General features: G+C 43.2%; 1 long non-coding RNA gene and 1 pseudogene across 1 annotated transcript in view; one reads left to right on the plus strand and one right to left on the minus strand.

The window, feature by feature from the left end:
* Positions 1-25,142, minus strand: part of LOC147698018 (uncharacterized) — a 163,161-nt gene that overhangs the window by 78,881 nt on the left and 59,138 nt on the right. Inside the window, exons 4-5 of the long non-coding RNA XR_015299171.1 lie at positions 18,104-18,183; positions 12,890-12,969 (exon numbers count right to left, since the gene is read on the minus strand). This is a non-coding gene — a long non-coding RNA (uncharacterized LOC147698018). The remainder of the gene's footprint in view (positions 1-12,889; positions 12,970-18,103; positions 18,184-25,142) is intronic.
* Positions 19,105-20,907, plus strand: LOC147698019 (E3 SUMO-protein ligase KIAA1586-like; annotated as a pseudogene).

Genomic DNA, 25,142 nt, shown 5'->3' on the forward strand with positions numbered 1-25,142 from the left:
TGGTCAAAATGCATAAATTGTCAGCAGACAACAGAGGGAGACATAGGGCCCAAATCTCAAAGGCAACCAAAGATTAAAACCTAACTTTAAAACTATTGGAATTCATAAAGGACATTTACCTTTAGAAAATGACATTTGCGAATAGTAAAAGACAAAAAATAAGATATCTAGGCTCATCAAACCTTTGTGATTTGGGAACATTACATGTATTCCATCAACAGTTCCAGAACTGTGAACTCAATACTGGAATTGAGTGCCACAATAAGTCAAAAAGGAGTCTCCACTAGATTGTAATTGTTTTTGTAGACAAAATCTAGAAATCCAATGTTAACAAATATAACAATGATGAACATAAATGAGATTCAATTGTCAGGAGTATTGAGAATGCATCCACTGTCCAAATTATAATGTTTATTCAATACATGAAATTGTCCATCCAACCCAGCTGGTTATATTTGTTAACATCGGATGGCATGTTGTTTAGCCATAAACAGATAATGGACCTTACTTTAGGGATTGTTGTGGTGTCAATTTAATAGAAGTTGCTTCTAGGCAGTAGGGCCACTATAAGCTAACTGTGGATCACTCAAGATATTTAGTGCCACACACTTCCGCAACGGTAGTGCCCACACTGCTTGTGCTTATCCTTTGTGCCTGAAATTGAGTGCATCACATGTGGCAGCTGAAATGTAAAGTTGCAAACACACTTATCATTGTAGATCCAATGATGTTGTCCCAGATTCTAGTACCCCTATTGACTTTGCTTTAAGGTTGGCTGTGACCACACACTGGGCAGGTGCAAAGGCATCGTAGGTAAACCCAAGAATAATGTACCTGAATTCTCATGCTCATGAAATGTGCCTTTAATCTCTGCTGTATGTTGTATGTGTTCTACATCACTGTTGTCCTGCATCACAACATGACTACATATGGCATTTAACCACATACCAGATCTCACCATGGTGGCTAGTGAAAGGATGACAGAAAATGTATGCCAAGGGAGTGCAGAATGGACATAAAATAGTATATAGTGTCATATGAAGTGTACTAGACACAACTGGATTGCAATTCAATGATATGAAAACTCTCTTGCAAAATATCAATGGACAAATTCTATTGAAATGGGTGTGGATGAGGGTCACACTGATGCTAGTTGTGTACTTTTGTGATGGATGTATGGGCTGCTAAAGTGAATCTTGAGGAAGTGAAATTTTCAAATCTCTTGGCTGAAAAGCACAACGCAAATCCAGTGTAGGCGGCAACTATCAAAGCTTCTCAATTTACCTACAATGTGGGATTCTAGTCAAACTTTGCATTCTGCTTGCCTCCTCTTCTACTGTACTCACCTATATAAGTGAGTGTATAGCAAATAAGGTTAGGATGTCTTCTGTACAAGATATCATCCGTTGTCAGCTAAGTACCACCATGATGTTAAAAATGGATTATGGGAACAGAGGACACTCAAAGGATGGACATAACAAATTTGTGATCTCTCGGTCCAAAATGAGCTTTGTGACTTCATGTGTAGGGAAGTACAAATCAGCTACATAATTTACCTAACTATTGCACATCTCATATATGAACTCTGCAATGAAATGTTTGATCTGATCAGCAAATGTGAAACTGGTCAGCCTGGTGATGTACACTCCTTTCGACTTGTCAACAGACAACACCAAACTGATGAGGCATGAAGATCTTAACGGTGAAGGAGTAATCAATATCAGTAACCCTCTCATACAGGTTTGCCTGTTGATGTGTCATCTCATTGATGTGAGTGATGTGTGGAGGTAACAGGTGACAACTGCTGCATGTGAGCAGGGGCCCACATGTAAAGTCCATGAGGTAAACATGCTGCATATTAGTCAGTAATGTCATATCAATGGTCATTGGGAATAACACATACATGTTAGCTCATAGCTACTGATGGAGCAAGGTTTCATAGGTAAAGAAACTTGCTTGTACTCAATCCTCTCGAAATAACATGTAACAAATTAATCAACATGTTTTGTGAAAACTAATAATCGCACCACGCGACATTTTTTGTATCTAGGGGAAGCTTTTAAATGTGCTTTACTAACAAGTAATCTTTGTGTTTTAAAATGGCTGCTGAAAAACGTCGGAACTCTTCTGTGCATGTTTCTACTGCATCTACGTAGTATGACGTCCTTTGCTTTTGGTGGGAATTCTTTGCAGCTGTGCAGTAGGGCCTAAAATGGCCGCTTTGAATCTCACATGCTAATGCATATGCTTTTGCTTTATCTAAACGTCGCTTGTCTTGCTAACCTGCTAATGCAATAGTTAAAATAAAGTAATGGGATTAGAGTAGAAATATTTATTTTCGTATTCTACCGTGTCTTTCTTTGACTTTATTATTAGCTCGTATTTTTGGCCCTGAAGGGTGACTTGAATCTCCATTTTTAAAACTTTCTGCGAATGTGCTGGGAACACTGCAAGACCTAGAGCGATGGCATTGAATTTCTGCCAAATCCCACCTTACCAGTGATGCGCCTGAGAACTTTACCTCTGCACCCAAAAAGAGGAAGAAGATGTGTTTAAATAAAAATACATTGTATTAAAAGTAATATGAACCTTGCTGGGTGGAATAAAAGCTTGGGAAAGTAAATTTAAGGGTGGGAACATAGAACAAATTAACCAAAGGAAAAATGATTTCATACTAGTATGGTGTGATGACCTCTCCCCGTTCCACTGACCAATCAAATGAAGGGAATACATGAATATTGAAACATTGGGGGGTGTTAAATACCCTGGAAAATGGTATAACTAAGGTTGGCTTAATCAGTTAGATTGTCCGACTTGTCACAGACCTGTCACTGACCCAACGTGTGCTGAAGAAGATCGTGGATGTCGCGGAGCTCAGAGGGCTGATCGGGCACTCTGAAAGAAGAATCCGGAGATTGCTGAAGGAGAAGACTCTGTCCATCTAGAAGGGAACGAGAGTATGCTGCAGAGAGGGGTGGGACGCTTTTGTTGCACTTAGAAGAGGTTACCTGTCCTGTCCTGCACCTGTCCTGACCTGTTGGCTCCTGATTAGTCGGGAGCCCTGTCTTTGCAGCCCTTGACTAGGGGTTGGTCCTCGCACCATTCTAGGTAAATATAAATCTGTATGGTATGTCTTTGTACAGTTTCCCTTTCTCACCCTTCCAAGGTACCAATGTCTAGAAATTTTACTAAGTCTCTAAAGATTTTTGCTTTGATCATTATTTTCCTCCTTGAAAAGTTAATAACTGATATGTATTGGTACTTGACTCACAAAATATTGCATAGATAACGTTTTTAAAACTCTCCCGAGTCTGTGGTCATTTAAAGAATTAAGGTAAATATTGCTTTTATGCCTATTATTCCAACAACCTGATTCATTGACCAGAGGAAATTAAGGCATTATGGTTTGGTAAGAAAAAAGTGTACAGGTAAATAATAATTCAAGTTAGATAAAGTTCTAAACCTCAGTGCAGGTGTTGCTCGCATATTGTGTGAATGTTTTAAGAGCCCAGGTGAGTACGGTGTTTTAGAAATAACCCAAGCTGGTTACCTTGCGCTATCCCTACCACGTGGTGTAGAGAAATATGGATATGTATGTCTCATCACAGCTGCTGACAGGATGACACCAGTTCAGCATACAACACCATCACAGGGAATGCAAGACAGCCTGGCTGCAGCAGTGAAACCCTTTTGCACCTGTCCATCAGGTAAATGAGGTATGAAATGTTTCCCTATCATAGAATCCAAAGCAATGACAAATATCCAAATCCCATTCTACATAGAATCTGCAATCGGTGTTTACAAAGTTACATACATACCATTTAATTTTTATAAGTGAATCTGCAATCGGTGTTTACAAAGTTACATACATACCATTTAATTTTTATAAGTGTCACATGTGCCTGTTTGTAAATTAGTAATGCAGATCACGGAGTATGGTGTCACTTCCTTCTCCAGCTACTGGATCTGGGACCTCTTAATCAACTACACCTATGAGGAGCCAGGTTCAGCAGCTGACATCAGGGGGGATCACAAAGGGACACAAAGCTGTGGCTTGAGCTGGTGAGTTTGCTTGTGCATTGTATATCTCCATACAATACCCCAGTGCTAAGGTGTGAGCTGTCAAGTGTAGGGGTACCCAAACCAGGTCACATGTGCTTCATCCGTTGATGCAAAGTACAGTAGAACCAACCCTTGTGTTGCACCACACCTTATACTTGGTCAATTACTTATCCTGTTGCAACCTCTGTGTTTATGATGATGAGCAAGATAGACCTTCCACCAGTGTTGGGCGATAGGCAATCAAAGGTGAAAACCCACTGCTCCAGCAGGCATTGATGTCAGCTGCAAGTACTGCGCAAGAGGAGGAGGATGAAGTACCTGAAGAGGCTGAAGAATTTGAGGATGATGAAGACTATCTGTCCATCCTCCCAGAGGATGACGATTCAGATTCCATGGCCAGAAAATTTCCCACATCTGCCAAATTTGGCAAGGCCACACACCCTCCACCCAGCAAAGTGCCTCAGCCTCAACAAAGAAAGATTGCCCTTTGTCCTCAGCATAGAGCTAACCAGTCACATTCATCCCTCCATCATAGTCCTCACATCCAGTACAGATGTGGTGGTTCCCCTACAAACTCCTCCCTATACAGTGCATCCCAGGCATTCTCTCCAACATCTGAGGGAAGTACCAACCCTGTTGTGGTGCAGGTAACCCTGAGCACCATTCTCCTGTTCACAGGCTTCCACATGCCACCCTCCCCTGCTGTTGGGCCTGGCGGTCTCATCCTGCAGAGAGGGACTGCACCTGGCTATGGTGGCCAGTGGGAGCAAGACGTCTTTCAACAGCAGGTAGATGTGAGGAAGGACATTCATGCCATAGAGGCTACCCTGTCAGACATGTCTCAGGCCCTGCAGGACATACGCCATATCCCTCAGGTGGTGGACAGACTGACCCATGTTTTGTATCAGATGGATAGATCTTGCCAAGACATGTCCATGAATATCAGAGGCATGATATCCATCCAAAGGGAAGAGAGTGCAAGACACCAAGCCTTGGCCATGAAGGTGATGGAAGGCATGCTGAAAGTGATCCATTGTCTCCCTTCACAGTCAACGCAAGGAGGGGAGCCATCACATCTGCCTGCATCACATCACACCCACACACCTGTACCACAAACCGCACAGGACCACAACAAGGGTACACACCCTCCACTACCCCTATCCAGACACTCCCCACATGTACATCCATCACCACCCCTTGAACAGGCACTATCGCCACCTGCAAAACTACCCCCGTCCACGCACAAACACCAACTGTACACACACCATCCGCCCCTGCACATGAACTTCACCATGTACAAGCCCATGCACCACACCAACCTGCACCTTGGTGACAACCCAGACATAATCCCTCAAAGCGATCCCCAACTCTAAATTTGCAAAGTTGCAAGCACGATCCCCATTGATCACATCCCCAAAATGTTTGACCAGTGTGAATATCTGTAAATAAAAAGAAAATCTCATCACAAGTCAAGACTATGTTGCGTATTATGTCCAAATGTTTGCCAAATGAGGTGGCCTAGAGATGTGATGATGTATGTGTGTGCGTGACACATGTACAAGTGTAACCCCATCATTGCAACAAGCTCTCATGTACAGAGCAGATAACTCCCAAAATATATGGCCATATTTTGTACAACGGTACAAAAGGGGGTGGTAATGGACAGAGTATCTGAACCAATCAAACACTCACACCCAGTCAAAAGATCTGGGTTTAATCCATCACCGTTCTTTAGCCCACTCTGCCACCCCAGTTCAGACATGGCTATATGCAAATCAGTCTGACCCTGTGCCTCAACACCCCCTTTTGTACCGCTTTTGGCCACCATAAGTGTGGCAGGGTATGCTCAGACAGGCCAACTGAGCCCCCTAAAAAGTAAGACAAATCATGGTATAGTGTTTGTACATGTCAGAACTAGACACATACCTAGATGAGCCAAGGGCAGGCTTTGCTCTTCTCCGATCACACTATACAGTTGTCGGTGATTAGGGGCCTAAATTACGTGTATGTTCACTGTCATCTCCTTATTTAAGTCAGACAGGGATATCTCTCTTGAATTTTGGTGGCTTATACATCTGTACTGACTAACTCTGAACTTTGGCATTCTTGTGATCTGTGTGTGCTGTCACTGCTACATAGGCAACTTCCAAACCAAGTCCACAAAAAGAGATCAGAGGGTGTCCAGATGGTTTTGGAATGGGCCAGTGATATGGAGTCACTGTACTTTTACTTCTGGACAAATGTTATGTGCTGTGTAGCATTGTATGAGACAACACAAATGTCGATTGGGGCGGGGGTCACACATCCATATAGGGTCTGGGCTATTAGGTTTGTTAAGTTGTGAGTCAGACCTTTTGAGATTCCCTCACAAAAGCTGACAATCCACAGCCACATATTAGTTTTGAAGACTGATCAGGTAATGCTGTACACTGGTAAACAGTTGTAGCTATTTGTTATAGCTACCTGGACTTGAAAAATGACATAAAAGCCACTGAGGGTGAGACGTGGGTCTGTGGATACACTTGGTGAAATTGGAAACACTTAAGAGTGAGGCAAGGATCTCAAAGTCTCTCTTAACTCCATGGCACATGATGATCTGATACCAAACTCACTGGATGCAATGCAAGTCACAGCATCCAATACCCTTTGGCCTCTCATACACTCACTAGACAGTGTCTGTGCCATTCCTAGTCCAATGCACACATCAGTTTTGATGCCCTTGGTTCACAGTTAGTTGTCCTGGCAGTGCAAATTTGGGTACAAATGCACGTGTGTGGCTCAATTCCCCAGTTGTTATAATAAAACTACCACTCCCAGAATGCAGCACTGCTCTGTACAGTCAATGTGCTACAGTGAGCCTTTTGCTTCATGATGACTGCTGCATAGGCAAAGACTAGGTAAATGGATGCATGGGACACATGCTGGTAAAGCTCTGTCTTCACTCACAACATACATTCAGATATATATTGCATACAATGCAGCAGGTCTCTGCTACTCATGGTCTTCTAGCTAAGCATGGAGAGTCAGCCAACTGCACGCAAGACATTCCTGTACAGTGGCGAGGGGCATGGACGATGCACATGGTACAGGGAAGACTGGCCCAATAGCTTCTCTGCATTGTGCCGGGCCCAGCATTTTATGTCCTCCTAACGCCTGCGACATGCCCTGGCCTTCCTGGTGTATACGCCCGCTGCACTGCAGCACTCCTCAAATTTTGCCCATAGTGTGGCCTACGCTGCATTACTCAGCTGGTCCTCTGCCCCCCCATATAGTTGAGGATATTTGTTAAGCACCCCCTCAGCTAAAATGTCTAATTTCCTTTCAGTGAATGGGGTGCTTTCTCCTCATAGCCATCAGCCATTTTGGGGGTAATTAGGTTCAACTGAGCAGCAGGATGGGAGAGGATCTGACCTATGAGAGAGGATGACTCATAATGAACACAAAATGGCAGTCAACAACTTCCTGTAATGTATTTCCCATCTACCACTTCCTGTATATTGTTTCCTGTATGAAAGAATGGGTTCTGGTTCATTTTCGGACCTTCCGGCCTGAATACGTTCTCTCTGGTTGCAGAGCATAGAGTCCGCATACAAGGCGTATGCTCCACAGACGGAGAGCACGCATTTGTGCCGGAAATTGTGGAAATGGACTGGAACCCATTCTTTTATACAGGAAGTGGTACACAGGAAATACATCACAGGACATTGTTGACAGCCATTTTGTGTTCATTCTGATTTTTACACCATCACAGATCAAATCCTCTGCCATCCTGTTGTTCTTTTGAAGAGAAACCTGAAATGAATGACAGTGTAAGAGAAAATCATAAACATGACACAAAAGGTAAAACAGACGATTACATGAGATATGGGCTAAAACAAGGAGGGGGGGTCTGGTACAACTTCACACCCCAGGATAGTTTTCTCCTCCTTTGCATTATGGTACATATAGTCCATATTTAGTGCTCAACACCAGAGTTGTCTGTTGTGATACGTTAAATTTGGGGTAAGCAGTGCTGTGTATCCCAGACACATAGTACCAGATTCACCCAGAACATCATTACTCACTTTGGGGCCCATCATCTGCGGGACAGTCAAATAAGCTGGGGACAAAAACTCTAACAATGCAATAGTTAGGCCTTTTTGTTTTTGAGACACCCATTCTCAAAAGGTCCGGGAAGGTCTCTCAGAACATATACATCTTATCCTCTGAGTCAATACATTCCTTAGTGCCATCCACTACACTCATTGCTGACATCGGCACCTGGCCTTAAGCACGTTCAATCTTTTGACTCCTATCAACAGCTGTGGTTTACATACAGTTAGTGTGGCTTGCAAAGTAGTCTCAGGACAGAATTTTTGGACAGTCATAATTATCCAACTTTCATCATTGACAACAGATTGAAAGCCACATAATGCCCATAACACAACAGGTTGATCATGTGAAAAAAGTGGCAACCAGCTAACCCTGACCTCTGTAATGTGCAATGGCCTGGTTGCCCGGACTCAGAGCTAGCCGAGGTACAAGAGGTATGTGTAAGCCATGACTTACATTTATGTTGGGCAAAACACAACAGGCTAATATGATCTTGCACACAACTACAGGGGAGTACATCAGCACACACCCTGTACAGTCAAGACATCTGAATCGCGTCAGAATGGCTCGAGTTTGTATGTGTGCCCTATTGTACCTACGCTGAGGTACAGTGGATGGATATCTGTAAGTTGTGAGGAATTGAGGGGAGAGTGCATACCCAGCATCGAATGAGGAGGGAAGATAGGGCAATAGGTTACAATTCCCTCTTAAATTTAAACAGAACATGATCAATACTTTGGTACATGCAGTTTCTGTTGAGACTGTGTATATGGTTTGATGATTGTTATTGTACAATGGTTGTTAATGTATGTTGGCATTCATACATTTGATTTATACATATCCCACCACTGTTCCCTCTAGGCCGCGCGCGCGTGCGCGCACCTTCCCTGAAGTCAGCGCGCACCACCTAGCGTGGAGCGCGCACACAGGACGTCGCTAGAGATTCGCACCGCTCGCCGCTTTTAAAAAGCGAGCGGCGCGGACATGAGGCACTTTTCCAGTGGTGGCGGCGGTGCGGGCTTGAGGAGTTGCAGGTAAGGAGGCGGGGGGGCGGGGGGGGGGGAGACTGGTGGTTATTGTGGCAGTGTGGGAGCGGGAGAATTGGAAGTTACCCATATATTTTAACTAAACGACAACCATCTCGTTACAATGCACGTAGGTCAGAATGGATTCTTTTCTAGTATCGAACTATAGCTGTAGAATTGACTTGTCAATGAATGGATAATGGCACACAGTGAGTGTACTATAAGAGGGAGGCAGTAGTTCTTTGTTGCTGTTTAAGATTCCTCACCTGCCCTCTTTTATGCCAAGCGCGCAGCGCTTATCGTGCCCAATGGCTCTGTGCCAACCTCGGGTGTAGTACCTTTTCCCATCCCCGTGCCAGGGTTTGAGTATTCGCCAGACTGCCGATAGATAGCCTTCTTTAAAAGCCTTGACGCTCTCGCCCTTCAGCGCCTTACTAGACAGCCTGGGCGGGAGACGTGGTCGGGAAGAATCGTTTCCTCTTTCTCTGCTGTTCTGCAGAGACCTTCGGAATGAGCGGGAAATTCACTTCAAATTCAAATCCACGGCGGGAGGGTTGTCTTTTGGAATGCAGGTTTTTCTACCCTTTTTTGCTATTTAAAGGTCCTTCTGTTCTAGGCAGGCTTCCATCACAATTCTACATGTTTAATAGGATCTTTCAGTCAACCAGTCAGCTTTTTTGCATGGAAACCTCGAGCGGAATCAGAATATCGAAGTCTGTACCATTGCTAATCCTTTGATAAGCTGAGCGCTTTGCCGCTTAGTACTGAAATATTTCTGTCTAGATTAGCTCTATCTTTCACTGTTTAAGTATTGCTGTTAATCGGAGCCCGTGAGGGGGCACTGATTGTCAGCAATATTTAAACAAAAGGCCACAGCAGACACAAAAAACGCGTGGGACACAGGACAGAAAGGCACAAAAAACGAGTGAGGCACAGGACAGAAAGGCACAAAAAACGAGTGAGGCACAGGAAAGAAAGGCACAAAAAAATGTTTGAGACATAGGACAGAAAGGCACAAAAACCGCGTGGGACACAGGACAGAAAGGCACAAAAAACAAGTGAGACACAGAACTGAAAGGCACAAAACGAGTGAGACACAGGACAGAAAGGCACAAAAAACGAGTGAGATACAGGGCATAAAGGCACAAAAAACGAGTGGGGCACAGGACAGAAAGGCACAAAAAAAGAGTGGGGCAGAAGGGCACCGAAAAGAGTGGGGCAGAGGGCAGAAGGGCACCAAAAACGAGTGGGACACAGGACACAAAGGCACAAAAAACGAGTGGGGCAGAGGCCAGAAGGGCACCAAAAACGAGTGGGACAGAGTGCAGAAGGGCACCAAAAACGAGTGGCACAGAGGTCAGGTGGGCACAAAAAAATAGTGGCAAGGAGGCAGAATACAGAAATATAGGGGCAGCTAAGAACAGAATGTACTTATGATTAGCATTCGATGGCTAAGGGTGAAATTTTCTTGTGAACAAAATCAAAGCAATGAAGATGTGGGGAATATGTAAAAATCTCTGCAAGTAAAACAAGATTTAAGGTTATTCCTCTTGATGCAGGTTTTTAAATTTAAGGCTGCGTTTTTACAAATGTTTTATTTACTGTTCAAAAACACCCTTAAGTTATTACAATCAAAAGCTGTTACTCATCTGCTCGGGTGGTCTGTCGCAGGTTTTCTGCCATTGTTTGGTAGTTAGTAGGTTACTGTTCTATATTAGGATTTAACGTTATAAACTGCAAGTAACAAAATGAGGTTTCTGACAGAAGCAGTAATGCACTGACCTAGTTACATTGCATGTGATTTTTGATCTGCATGGTTCACCAGCTTTTCATCAGGCATTTTAACCTCCTCAGCTACTTATTGAGTCAACTTCCAGTAGGCAAAACTTAGATCTCTCTGCAGCAGGTCCATCATTCTTCAGTTATCTTGACATATTTATGGTTGCCTGAAAATTGCTTGAACGTAGTCAATCATATTATTTGCGCGCCACTGCAGCAGCTTCAGGTGGGATCTTTTGATGGATTGTGTGCTTCTCAGCCATCCTGTGGGTTACCTTGTTCACCCACCTCAACCATTTGCAGTTTGTATTTTTTGTTACACCTTCTGTGATGCCGCTTTCCCCTGGGATTCAGATTTATAGACTAGTTTAAGATAATGGATGCTAATAATGGAACACATGGGCACACCCCTGTTTGTCCTAGGCTGGAATTGGTTCGTGAGACCGTACTACAAAGACAATTGCACAGGCAGACGTGAGTACAGGCAGAAGAGGTAATTGTTGGGTTGAGTTAAACTGTGGTGCATCTTGAACATTGTAGTACCATATATACTTACCGATGTTTTCTTCTGTTGCAGGTTTCACAACTAGAACCCCAGACATTTAAAGAGGCGCACGTGAGTGCAGGCAGAAGAGGTAATTGTTGGGTTGAGTTAAACTGTGGTGCGTCTTGAACATTGTAGTACCATATATACTTACCCATGTTTTCTTCTGTTGTAGGTTTCACAACTAGAACCCCAGACATTTAAAGAGGTGCACGTGAGTGCAGGCAGAAGAGGTCATTGTTGGGTTGAGTTAAACTGTGGTGCATCTTGAACATTGTAGTATCATATATACTTAACGATGTTTTCTTCTGTTGCAGGTTTCACAACTAGAATGCCAGACATTTAAAGAGGCGCACGTGAGTGCAGGCAGAAGAGGAAATTGTTGGGTTGAGTTAAACTGTGGTGCGTCTTGAACATTGTAGTACCATATATGCTTACCTATGTTTTCTTCTGTTGCAGGTTTCACAGCCAGAACCCCATACATTTAAAGAGGCGCACATGAGTGCAAGCAGAAGAGGTAATTGTTGGGTTGAGTTAAACTGTGGTGCATCTTGAACATTGTAGTATAACAGTTTGCATTCATGAGCTAGGCATCAACGTAAGCCATGTTTCCTTATTTTGCAGGCTTTGTGGGACAGCAGGCTCAAACCGGCGGGTGCGGAAATGTTCAAGCGCAAAGCTGTAACGTCGGGAGAGTGCAGTGCTTCATCACAAAGGAAGAAATGTTGCCTTGTATTCAAGGAAGAGTGGATGAAGGAAATTGTGGAGGCTGAGACACAGAAGTCACGAAGCAAGGTCCGCATGCAACTCAGGGAACTATTTCAATACAGTCCAGATGTGGGCTTGATTTGCAAAGCATGTGCCAAAGCCAAGATTGTTGGGGACTTTTTGTCATGATTCCACACCTGCCCTTCCTTAAAGACTACATATCCCCTTTAGGCATATGTAGTACTTCCCTTTTTGAAACCCGCCCCTGTCCCGTGCGCCCGCACGCTTCAAGTCAGTGTGTTTGGGTGTACAGTATTTCTTGCCTTTTAGACTCATTATGGTCATTTCAAATGTTTTGTGCAAGTTTCTGTGTTCCCTTGTGTTCTATTTCAGGATATGGAGCCCGCGCTGGAGCCAGCGCTATCTGGAACCAAGCCTCCGCTTTGAGCGCTAACTGAAACTAGCCTTCGCTCTGAGCAGCGCTCTCCCCACATCCCTCGCACGCGCCTTTTTGGTGCGCTTCTGAAGGAATCGGGAAACTTCGATCTCGCGCACGTTCTGTGTGCGTAACCGGGTGGAGCTGGGTGCGGCCCAGTACTTAAACCGCACCCAGCCTTCTGGAAGGCGCTTTGCCTTCAGACTTCCATTGAAGAAGGTCGCGTCTGAACTTGGGACTTACCTGAAGGTTTCTCCATACCGGCTGGACATCTTCTCTGTTCTTCTTAAGGCGATTTGTTCTCTGCAACAGCAATGAAGACCCTAGAAGACAAAAAGGCAGAAAGCTAAGTACTTTCATTTTTTGATTAAAAGGCGCCCTTCGCAAGAAAGGTCAATACTAATTTTTGGAACTTTGATTCACGGAGGAAAACGCAAGGAAAAGACTTTGGACTATTCTGTTTCTTTGTATCTCAGTTTACTAAAGAAGAACTTTGTTCAGGAATTCATGTGTGTAAATTTAGCGCAATAGTTAGATTGCGAATTAGTCAACACTTGTTGTTAGGTATAGGATTTTGTGTATCTTTGTTCATCTTTCCTGAATATAGAGGAAGATTATTAAGAACCCCAAGTCTAGGAAGCAAGAAGTTTATTGCAAGTAAGTGGTAGAGTTGTTAGGAAGGTTTTGCGAAAGTCTTTTAAAGAATGTAAAGTAATCCATCTCTTTCATTTTCAGCCTAATTCAACTAGAGCATACAAGCCTACAAGCTGACCACTTCACCTAGAGGACACTTGACGACTTCATCCTCACTTACCATAAAGAAATACTGGACGAAGGCCAACTTCTTACTGATCGCAGGTAGGGGAACGTCAAAACATACAGATGGAGTCTTAGGTGCCTTGACTAGATTAGTTAAAAGATCTAGAGTAGAATAGGAGAAATCTATAGGACCTGAATAGTAAAGTCTTCTGTACTTGTTGCCTCGCAGGTCGACAGCAAGAATCAAGAGTCTTCACTTCAACGTCCAGTACCGGCCCTCCTCCCTAATTTCTAGTTAATTTCTTGCTGTGATTTAGAACCAGTAAGTTTTTAGTTAGTAATCAGGGAAGTTGGTCCCTTGCGTCTCTGCGGAATCATCTGCGTCTTCCTAGAGGGCATCTGTTCAAGCAAGGTAAGGGACGACGTGGATAGCTTGACAGAAGGCAAAGCCCACGTTGATAATTCCGCCCAGACGCAATGGATCAGGTATCTATGCAGGATTTGGCTGCTGTGTTAGAAGCAATTCGGCAGGGTAACGCTGCTTTACGTAGGGATTTATCCTCTCTCCAGGAATCGGTGCGGCAGAAGTCAGTCTTGAAACCAGCCACTTTTCAGGGCTCCTCCAGTTCTGGTTCTCCAACACAAGTCCATGTTGTGACTCCGGTTCCCACCCCTTTAGCCCCTCCAGAGAGATTTTATGGGGATTGCAATAAGTTCTCAGTGTTTTTGCAACAATGTCATTTGCATTTTATAGCAAAGACCACAGCTTTTCCTGATGATTCTTCCAAGATTGCATTCATGTTATCCTACATGGGTGGAGACGCTGCCCTTTGGTCAGTCCCCTTAGTGGAAAGTGATGATCGGATCTTGTATAACTTCAGGGATTTTGAGAGAGCTTTAAAGAAGATGTTTGCTAAACATCTATTTGTTCAGTCAGCAGACAATGAGTTGTTAGGTCTAAAGCAAGGCTCATCTGATTTGTTACATTATATATCTACCTTCAATCGTTTGGTATTAGAAGCAGATTGGCCTCACGACAAAAGAATCTCAATCTTCTATAGGGGATTGAAGGACGAATTGAAAGACATGATCACCCAGATTTTAGACCCCCCCGAAGAGATAAGTGCCTTTATTGACTTAGTGGTGAAATTAAATCATCGTATTTCCGAAAGAAAGGGAGAAAAACGGAAGTCAGAACACAAATTAGTTTTCTTTAAGGAAAGATCCACATCAGCACCTAATCGAGAACCTAGTTCCAAGTCTGATACTGTAGAACCTATGCAGATAGGTTCTATCCGAGGTCCCTTGTCGAAGGAGGAGAAAGAAAAGAGGCGGCGATTAAATCAATGTCTCTACTGTGGGAAGACAGGACACTTTGTAAAGGAATGTCCCACACGACCAAACAAATTTAAAGTGAAATCATCCGATTTAGCTGTCACACAGGAAAAGTCGGAAAACTAGAAAACTCGGTAACGGGAGAGGTCGGTTTATCGAGTTTGTCCTCTAGTTTGGCCTCAACTCTTCCTCCCATTGGTTGTAGACACTTTTCAATTCTTGTAGAACTTCGAGGTCTGCTTCCAGAATCTGACTCCAGACAGGTGGAAGCCATCATAGATTCTGGTGCTACCGGTAATTTTATAGACTCTCATTTCTTCCTTCAGTTAGGCTTCAGATCTTTGCCAAAGGACCATCCAGAAATCGTCAGAGCTGTGGATGGCAAAGAATTGACTTCGGGTCCAGTAAATAGACAGACTGAGGTATTAGAAATGGATTGTTCTCCTATACATAGGGAGAGAATACAATTAGACATTATTGATGCCCCTCAATTCAAAATGATTTTAGGAATGCCTTGGTTAGTAAAACATAACCCGTCCATAGATTGGGTAACCAAGACAATTACTTTTCAATCTCCTGCTTGCATAGATCATTGTTTCCTTACTAAGAGATCTAAGGATGTGGTTCAAGGTTTTGACTTTGGAATGGAATCACCCAATATACTACTTCTGGAAGGGGTACCAACAGTATATAATGACCTGTCCGATGTTTTTGACAAGAAGAAGGCCAACACCCTTCCACCACATAGAGATTTCGACTGTAGGATAGATTTGGTGCCTGGAGCTACCTTACCTTGCAGTCGAATATATGCTCTTACGGAGGCAGAAAACGCTCATCTCAGAGAATATCTGGATGAATATCTTGCTAATGGCTTCATAAGACACTCTAAGTCTCCAGTTTCATCAGCTCTTTTTTTCATTCCAAAAAAGGGAGGGGAGCTGCGCACGTGTATTGACTATAGAGCCTTAAACAACGTAACCATTAAGAACAGGTACCCCTTGCCTTTGATCCCTACACTATTAGACCAAATAAAAAAGGCTAAAATTTATACTAAACTGGACTTACGCGGAGCGTACCATTTAGTTAGAGTAAGAAAAGGAGACGAATGGAAGACAGCATTCCGTACTAAATTCGGTCTCTTTGAATACCAAGTCATGCCATTTGGTTTATGTAACGCTCCTGCAGCCTTCCAGTTTTTTATAAATGAGGTTTTACATGAGTTCATTGACATCTGCTGTGTAGTCTACATTGATGATATTCTCATATATTCTGATTCTGAGGAAGAACATGTAAAACAGGTTCGCGCCATTCTTCAAAGACTACTTTCAAACTCACTCTTCGTAAAATTGGAAAAGAGTCTATTTCACGTTACCAAGGTGGATTTTCTGGGCTATATTATTAGCCAAGAGGGAATAGAAATGGATCCAAAAAAGGTAGAAGCTGTAACAACCTGGCCAAGTCCCACTTCTGTGAAACAAATCCAAAGTTTTCTAGGGTTTGCAAACTTTTACCGCAGATTCATTCAGAACTTTTCTCAGGTTATAACACCTATTACCAAGCTGTTGAGAAAAGGAGTCAAGTTTTTATGGTCCCCAGCCGCTGATGAAGCATTTCAAAAACTAAAAAAGAGATTTACCATGGCTCCAATTTTAAGTCATCCAGACCCCAATCTACCTTTTATTGTTGAAGCAGATGCCTCTCAATTTGCATTGGGAGGCATTCTTTCACAATGAGATTCAGATACTGGCCAAATGCACCCTATAGCCTATCACTCAAGAAAATTATCAGAAGCCGAACAAAATTATGCAATTGCTGACAAGGAGTTGCTAGCAATCAAAGCAGTGTTTGAAGAATGGCGTCACTACCTATTAGGAGCTCGTCATCCTGTAACGATCTATACTGACCACAGAAATCTCCAAGCGTTGAGATCTGTAAAGGCTCTATCTGCTAGGCAACTGCGTTGGTCCATGTTTTTCAATGACTACAATTTTGTAATCACATATCGCCCAGGAAAAGAAAATTTAAAAGCGGATGCTTTATCCAGACTAGGAGAAAAGATTTCAGATCAATCGGAAGTAGTTCACCCTGTAATCCCAACTTCTTGTTTTCAGGGAAGCTTAACTGTTTGTAACATCATTAATGACATCAAAGAAGCTCTGAAAGAAAAGGCATTGGAGCTTTGGAAAAAAGACCATCCTTTTTTAATTGAGAAAGACAATTTGTTGATGGTCCATGACTTGATCTTTGTTCCAAAAGAGAAAATTCAAAAATCCATAATTCATCTTCATCATGATACGGTTCTGTCAGCCCACCCAAGCATTGTAAAGACTATGGAACTCATCAAGAGGAAGTTTTGGTGGCCTTCTATGTCTAAAGACATCAAACAATTTGTGGAAACTTGTAGCATCTGTATCCAGCACAAGTCCTCTCATCAGGCTCCTAGTGGTTTGTTAATGCCTTTACCTATTCCTCCTCAACCATGGCATACTATATCATTAGACTTCATAGTTGAACTACCTGAAACCAAGAAGGGATTCAATACAATTTTGACTGTTGTAGACCAGTTTACCCGAATGGCCCATTTTATTCCTCTCAAAAAGCTTCCCACTGCATTAGAGCTTGCTCATTTGCTCATGATCCATGTGATAAGAATTTGAAGTAAGATCAATCTTGGATTCCAAGAGAGTTAGGGGAAGGCTATTTTACCTCATCGACTGGAAGGGTTATGGTCCTGAGGAAAGATCATGGGAGCCCCTAGAAAACCTTAAAAATGCTCCCAGATTGATTCGGAACTTTCATTTAAGACACCCTGATAAACCAAAACCCATTTCTACAGTTCTTGGGGGGATCTTGAGGAGGGAGTACTGTCATGATTCCACACCTGCCCTTCCTTAAAGACTACATATCCCCTTTAGGCATATGTAGTACTTCCCTTTTTGAAACCCGCCCCTGTCCCGTGCGCCCGCACGCTTCAAGTCAGTGTGTTTGGGTGTACAGTATTTCTTGCCTTTTAGACTCATTATGGTCATTTCAAATGTTTTGTGCAAGTTTCTGTGTTCCCTTGTGTTCTATTTCAGGATATGGAGCCCGCGCTGGAGCCAGCGCTATCTGGAACCAAGCCTCCGCTTTGAGCGCTAACTGAAACTAGCCTTCGCTCTGAGCAGCGCTCTCCCCACATCCCTCGCACGCACCTTTTTGGTGCGCTTCTGAAGGAATCGGGAAACTTCGATCTCGCGCACGTTCTGTGTGCGTAACCGGGTGGAGCTGGGTGCGGCCCAGTACTTAAACCGCACCCAGCCTTCTGGAAGGCGCTTTGCCTTCAGACTTCCATTGAAGAAGGTCGCGTCTGAACTTGGGACTTACCTGAAGGTTTCTCCATACCGGCTGGACATCTTCTCTGTTCTTCTTAAGGCGATTCGTTCTCTGCAACAGCAATGAAGACCCTAGAAGACAAAAAGGCAGAAAGCTAAGTACTTTCATTTTTTGATTAAAAGGCGCCCTTCGCAAGAAAGGTCAATACTAATTTTTGGAACTTTGATTCACGGAGGAAAACGCAAGGAAAAGACTTTGGACTATTCTGTTTCTTTGTATCTCAGTTTACTAAAGAAGAACTTTGTTCAGGAATTCATGTGTGTAAATTTAGCGCAATAGTTAGATTGCGAATTAGTCAACACTTGTTGTTAGGTATAGGATTTTGTGTATCTTTGTTCATCTTTCCTGAATATAGAGGAAGATTATTAAGAACCCCAAGTCTAGGAAGCAAGAAGTTTATTGCAAGTAAGTGGTAGAGTTGTTAGGAAGGTTTTGCGAAAGTCTTTTAAAGAATGTAAAGTAATCCATCTCTTTCATTTCCAGCCTAATTCAACTAGAGCATACAAGCCTACAAGCTGACCACTTCACCTAGAGGACACTTGACGACTTCATCTTCACTTACCATAAAGAAATACTGGACGAAGGCCAACTTCTTACTGATCGCAGGTAGGGGAACGTCAAAACATCCAGATAGAGTCTTAGGTGCCTTGACTAGATTAGTTAAAAGATCTAGAGTAGAATAGGAGAAATCTATAGGACCTGAATAGTAAAGTCTTCTGTACTTGTTGCCTCGCAGGTCGACAGCAAGAATCAAGAGTCTTCACTTCAACGTCCAGTACCGGCCCTCCTCCCTAATTTCTAGTTAATTTCTTGCTGTGATTTAGAACCAGTAAGTTTTTAGTTAGTAATCAGGGAAGTTGGTCCCTTGCGTCTCTGCGGAATCATCTGCGTCTTCCTAGAGGGCATCTGTTCAAGCAAGGTAAGGGACGACGTGGATAGCTTGACACTTTTCCATAGGGAAGAAATGGAGTGATGGCTGGAAACTGGACTACATGAAACGCCATCTACTTAGCAAAGTACACGAGTCTGCCATGGTGATATTGAGAAACAGAAGTGCTGCTGCCAGGTTTGGTTTTGGAGTACGGGCAATGCTGACAGAAACTGCCACTGACAAAGCAAATAGAATGGAAGTAGTTGAACGCCAAAGATCTATGCCTGAGGAGATAAAGATTCTCATCAACAACGTGTTGCTGGCAGTCAAGATGAACACTTCAATGTTATCTGTACAAGACATCCATGACCACTTAGCTTTGTATGTGAAGATACCAGACAGCTGGAGGAGCAAGAACTATGCCTTTGAGTTCCTTGAGGTCATCAATAGCGTGATACACTGTGAAGCTATGACAGAACTTCGGCAAGCTTTGTATCACACCTTGATAATTGATGAGAGCACAGATATTTCTGTTACAAACATGCTCATCCTGTACTTCAAGTTCCGACCTGTAACATCAACTGAGCACAAAACGCAGTTGGGGGGCATAGTGAAGCTAACTAGCTGTAATGCTGAGGCTATCACTACTGCTGTCAAAGAATTCTACACTGCCAATGAACTGGACCTCATGAAAATGGTCATGTTCACATCTGATGGTGCATCTGTGATGCTGGGGAAGAATAATGGTGTTGCTAATCGCCTTAAACAATCCATTCCTCATCTAGTTGAGCAGCATTGTGTCGCCCATCGAGAAGATTTGGGAGTTGATGATGCCTGGAAGAGGGTTCCAATGATTAAAGAGATGGAGACATTATTGAGGACTGTCTACACTGTGTTCTCCAGATCTCCTGCAAAGAAGTCCAAGCTGGATGAAATTGCATCGGTCACTGAATGCGAAGTTGTCTCTTTTCGACCACTGAATGAAGTCCGGTGGCTTTCAAGCCATTTTGCTCTTGGTGCACTAATTCGTAATTACGAAACTGTTCTTAAGTACTTTGAGCATGAGAACGTTGAGGAGAATGATCCAATTGCTAAATATTGTTATAAAAAGCTATCGGACTCCAACTACCATATTTCCCTTGCAGTACTTAATGACATTCTGGGTGAATTTGCATCTTTGTGCAAACTATTCCAAAAAATTTCTTTAACTACTGTTGAAGCCGTACAGTATGCAATAGCAAAGATTGGCCAAATTAAGCAACAGTATTTGGGGGACACTGTCTTTTGGAGCAGCAATGTAAGAGAGCTGATGGTGTTGTACAAGGAAAGGCAAGAGTTTGACAGTGGACCTATTTTGTCTTTTGTTTCCCTTCTTTGTGAGCACATGCAAAAAAGGTTTCCTGAAGGTGAGCTAAAAGAATGGGCAAGTTTTGAGATCCAGGCAAAAGCCACACAATCGCATTTTGATTTTGGGACTGAGAATATTGAAAGACTTGTTGAAAAGTATAAAAATGTCTTGGCCCTGGGTGATTGTGAAACACCAGAAGATGTTGTTCGACAGTACAGAGACTATAAATATGTGGTGGCAGAGCATGTTAAGGGTGGGTTATTTACCACCTTTTAAGACATGGTGACTTTCACTGTACGCAATGCTGCTCAGTATAGTGTGGTGTCTCAGCTTGTTGATGTCTGCGCAACATTTCAAGCATCTAGTGCAGACTGTGAACGAGGATTCAGCCTCATGAATACTATCCAGAGCAAATTGAGGAATAGACTAGAGCAGAAGCATTTGGACATGCTTATGAGGACAAAGGCCTACCTCCTGAATGGGAAAGTTGACCTAGACCGAGTTTATCAGCACTGGAAAAATGGCAAGGATCGCCGTGAGAAGCAACCCTGTCACCCATCTAGTGACGCCACTTGACATGTCTGAACAGCCCTCTACCTTTTTGTGTATATGTGATATTGTATAGACTCGCAGCATTTCCCCACCCAATGAACTGTGCTCCAGTTAGGAATATTTATTAAAATCTTATGCTGGTACCACCATTGAAGTCTTGTGCTTTTCTAAACTTGAAGTGTACTTGCCAGTGTAACCAGTTCATGTCATGGCGTGCTTATCCAATTTTGCAAACTGCTATTAAGACCCTTATTGTGGCGCTGTATGTGTGAAAATGCACTATCTTTCCACTTTTTAAAGTAACATTTTGGAGTGCCATTTGGCACCGCAGACACGTGCGGTTTGGTTCCTGGCGCACATAGCCATGGTTGCAGCGCACAGAGACCCTCCACTGCCGCACACAGAGGGAAAAAATTTGAGGGAACATTGGTAGGCCCATGTTGCCAAATTCTCCTGCAGCCATCCGCCGGACAAGAGGTGATATGCGGAATACAAAGCTGTCATGGGTACTGCCTGGAAACACTGCATGCACATCAATAAATCTCCCACTGCCATCGCAGACACCCTGCACATTGATGGAATGCCATTCGTGTCTGTTGCAGAATATGTGTGCAATGTGGCAGGGTGGCTGAAGGGCCAAATGGCTACAATCAATTGCACCCAGCACACGTGAGAAGTGGGAAATGAGATAGAAACCATTAGCTGCCCTTTGTCTCCTGTCCAGTGTATGGGCATTCGTATGTGGAGATGGGCTCTTGAATTGATGCAGCTCAGTACCTGATGCAAGCACCGTGACTGCTTTCATGAGAGATGACCAAAAGGTCGCTGGACACCCTTTGGAAAACCCCCGTCGCAAAGAAACGAAGAGCAGAAAGTATTTTGAAATATGCTGGAATGGCATTGGAGCAGCAGGTAACAGAGTCCAGTTCCTGCTCCCACTCACCTACAATCTCTAAAATGACTTCTGGAGAGAAATGGTATCTGCCCCAGACATCTTGGCTGGACATCCCAAATAGGTTTAATCTTTGGCTGAAAATCCTCTCTACTCTCTCCCTCCTCCTCAGGTCTTCTTGCTAAATGGCATGGGGCAGAGCAACAAACACATTCAGTGACATGTTGGAAGATTTGTGTGTGTGGGTTTTCCAGCCCGGAAGTGGAGATTCCGCCCCGGGTGAGGAAATTCTGGCCCGGATGCAGAAATTCTGGCCCGAATGTGGACGTAAAGATAGGAGTCGTAAGTGATTTCTGTGAATACCAAAAATCATAAGTGCCTTCTGTGAATACCAAAAGTCATTAATTTAGACATTTGTCTCAGATTACTTTTGTGAATCAGGCCCACAGGTGAGAAAGACATAGTAGGAGCAACAGAAAATGTTTTAAACAAGTGCGAAAAAAAGTGATAAGGAAACTGATGGCTGAGAGAGTAGCTGAGAAACAACTGATAGGTTAGAAATAGAATTTGGTGAGGGGGAATAGTGGGTGAGAGAGGTGATTAAGAGGCAGATTGGTGTGACAAATAACTTGAATAAAGAGGGGAGAGGATGGTGAAAAAGAGGGGCTTTAAAGAGACCAATTGAGAAAGAGTATAAGACAGTGAGGAATGCTGTGATAAAGCGACAGAAAAGTAAGAGACATCGAACTTTGAGAGAGGTGGGGAGATAGGGGAGAGATGGAGCAGTGATATAGAGACAGAAACAGGTGAGAAACAGATGGAATAGGACATGGGTGGAGGACAGGCAATAGAGGCTATAAAGGACAGTTGAGAAAAGTTTCACTTCCTGTGACTCACCTGGGACAAAGGGCATGTGATGTCACTACTGCTGCTCCTGACATTTTAATGAATTTTAATCTATAGCCCGCTCCACCCTGTGATGAGTTGGGAAAGGTTTGGGGTGACCATGCTCTCTACTTCTTGATTAACGTGATGCCCCAGAGCTAAAGAGCTTCAGGCTAAAACGCCAAGGGCTAATCTAAATAGGTGAACAAATTGCTTTTATTTTGGAGGGTTTGAAAGTAAAGGGGGTGGAGCCCCGGCTTCCTCAAGCAGAAAGATTGAGATTCCATCCACCGCTTTGCTTACTCCACTAGCCCAATTTAACCATATATTCATTTGTGGTTCTTTTTCCCTGTGTTTGTCTTCCAATGTGTCGTTATAATCTAACTGAATGTATGACAGTATATTTTTTTACCAAATATGTATATTTTTATAATGGAAATCTATCAACAAAAGTGAAAAAAATAAGATAAATAAATTAAAAAGACTAATTTGTATACAAACAACATGTTTTGTTTCCATTGATCTTGCTACATGTCACAATATTTATTTCAATAATTTGTTTGTGGGCTCTAGGGTTTCTTGGCTGAGTAATTGAGTTCACTACTGTCTTGCTTTTCAAAAAATATGCCCATCTCTAAATGTACATATATTTGATTGCAGGAGGCTAGGAAGAAATGTGTGCCAAGTTTGAACTAAGAACTCACATGGGACAAATTCTAAGAGTAGACTTCAGTCATGTATTTTACTGTACAAACCATAATACATGCAACATAGTGTTCAATCTACAGCCACTCAAAGATGCATTCACTCAGAAGTTCTGGTATTATGGGCTGGGTGAATCCTGCAAGCCATGTGTCAGGCAGCAACTTCCAGGATGAGGCCTCGCTTGGCAAAATAATAGACATTCAACCATGACCCTTTAGGGCACAATATTTCTGGCATTCATCACCTGAATTAAAAACAAATACCTTCTTGCTTGTGGTATGATAGTGCTGCAATACAATGTCACCACAAGTCACTATTTAGATACATAGACTACGTGTTGTTTACTATTGGTATTCGAAGGCGTAAAACATTATTTTGTTTCAACTTAATAACTAACTTACTTTCAAACTTAGTTTGTCAAGTTTGTATTAACTTTGGCCCTTGATAAAGGTGCATATAAAATGTTAAATAAAATGTTCTGCTGATTCTGATTATGCTTTGTCAAGTGTAACCCTGGGCAAAGCACTATGCTACGTTTGCGTAGTTTGTGAAGTTTCCGCTACTTCGCACTACGCGAATTGCACGTAGCACAGTGCAAACAGGCGTAGCATAGCGTAGCGTAGTGCAGCGGTCATTTTTTGCTTGCTCATGGTCCTCAACGTCAAGTTGGTGACCGCGAGCAAGCAAAATGACATCCCGGCGAGTCTTTTTCCTCATTCGCGATCAGCAACATGAAGTTGCCGATCGCAAGCGTGGAAAATTAACCTCCCGGCGAGATTCTCAATGCGGGGTGGTCAGGTTTCTCATTGCGAGTGGTCGCGTATGCTCGCAACTGCTCACGATGAGAACCTACCAGTCCGAGTTGAGAAAGCTGGCGCTCTAGTAAAAATCTAACCGAGCGGCAGAAAACTACAGCTCACACTGTGCAAGATTCAGATTTCAATGATTGCGCAGGGCCAGATGCTTGTCTGCTCTGTGCAATCATTGAAAACGGCATCTTGCACAGTGCGAACAGGGTACTACGCAGTTCGAGTAGTGCTATGCGTAGCTTGCATAGTGTGAAGTGCACTTCGCGTAGCTACGCGTAGCGCTACTTCGCGAACTACGCCCAGGGTTAGTCAAGTGAGACTTCCTTAATGAATTTGACAAACAAAGGATTCCTTTTCATGTATGTTAATTACATAGCAAACATAAGGAGAAGGTGGACGGAGCGCTGAAACTTTTCAGACACTTACCTCCAGTCACAGATCTGGGTTGAATCCATCATCGTTCTTTAGCTCACTTCGCCACCCCAGTTCAGACACAGCTATATGCAAATCAATCTTCACCCTGTGCCTCATGGGAACAGTCCAGCCTGAACTGCCAGTGCCAAGCCTGGTCTTCCCCGGACCGGAAACCAGCATGCTGGGACCAGTTTTGGGTTAACAGCCCTCATCAGGCAGGCTAACTTGAATCCAGTGGCAAAGTGAGCAAGGGACCCACGTCTGGGCATACCCTACCAACTTAGGGTGAACAAAGCAAACACAAGAAGCGCTGAAACTTTTCAGACACTCACCCCCAGTCACAGATCTAGGTTGAATCCATCATCGTTCTTCAGCTCACTTCGCCACCCCAGTTCAGACACAGCTATATAATTGTGTTTGCTTTGTTAAATATATAGGCCACACCTCCTGCAATGACTTCTCAAGTCATTCCTGTTGTAGGGCCTGCCACCTTTTTATCCCATTAAAGCACTGCTGGGCATTCATATTGTGTTTTAAGATTCAGCAATAATAAT

Source organism: Lissotriton vulgaris, chromosome 8 (assembly GCF_964263255.1).
Source record: "Lissotriton vulgaris chromosome 8, aLisVul1.2, whole genome shotgun sequence".
NCBI classification, from domain to species: Eukaryota; Metazoa; Chordata; class Amphibia; order Caudata; family Salamandridae; genus Lissotriton; species Lissotriton vulgaris.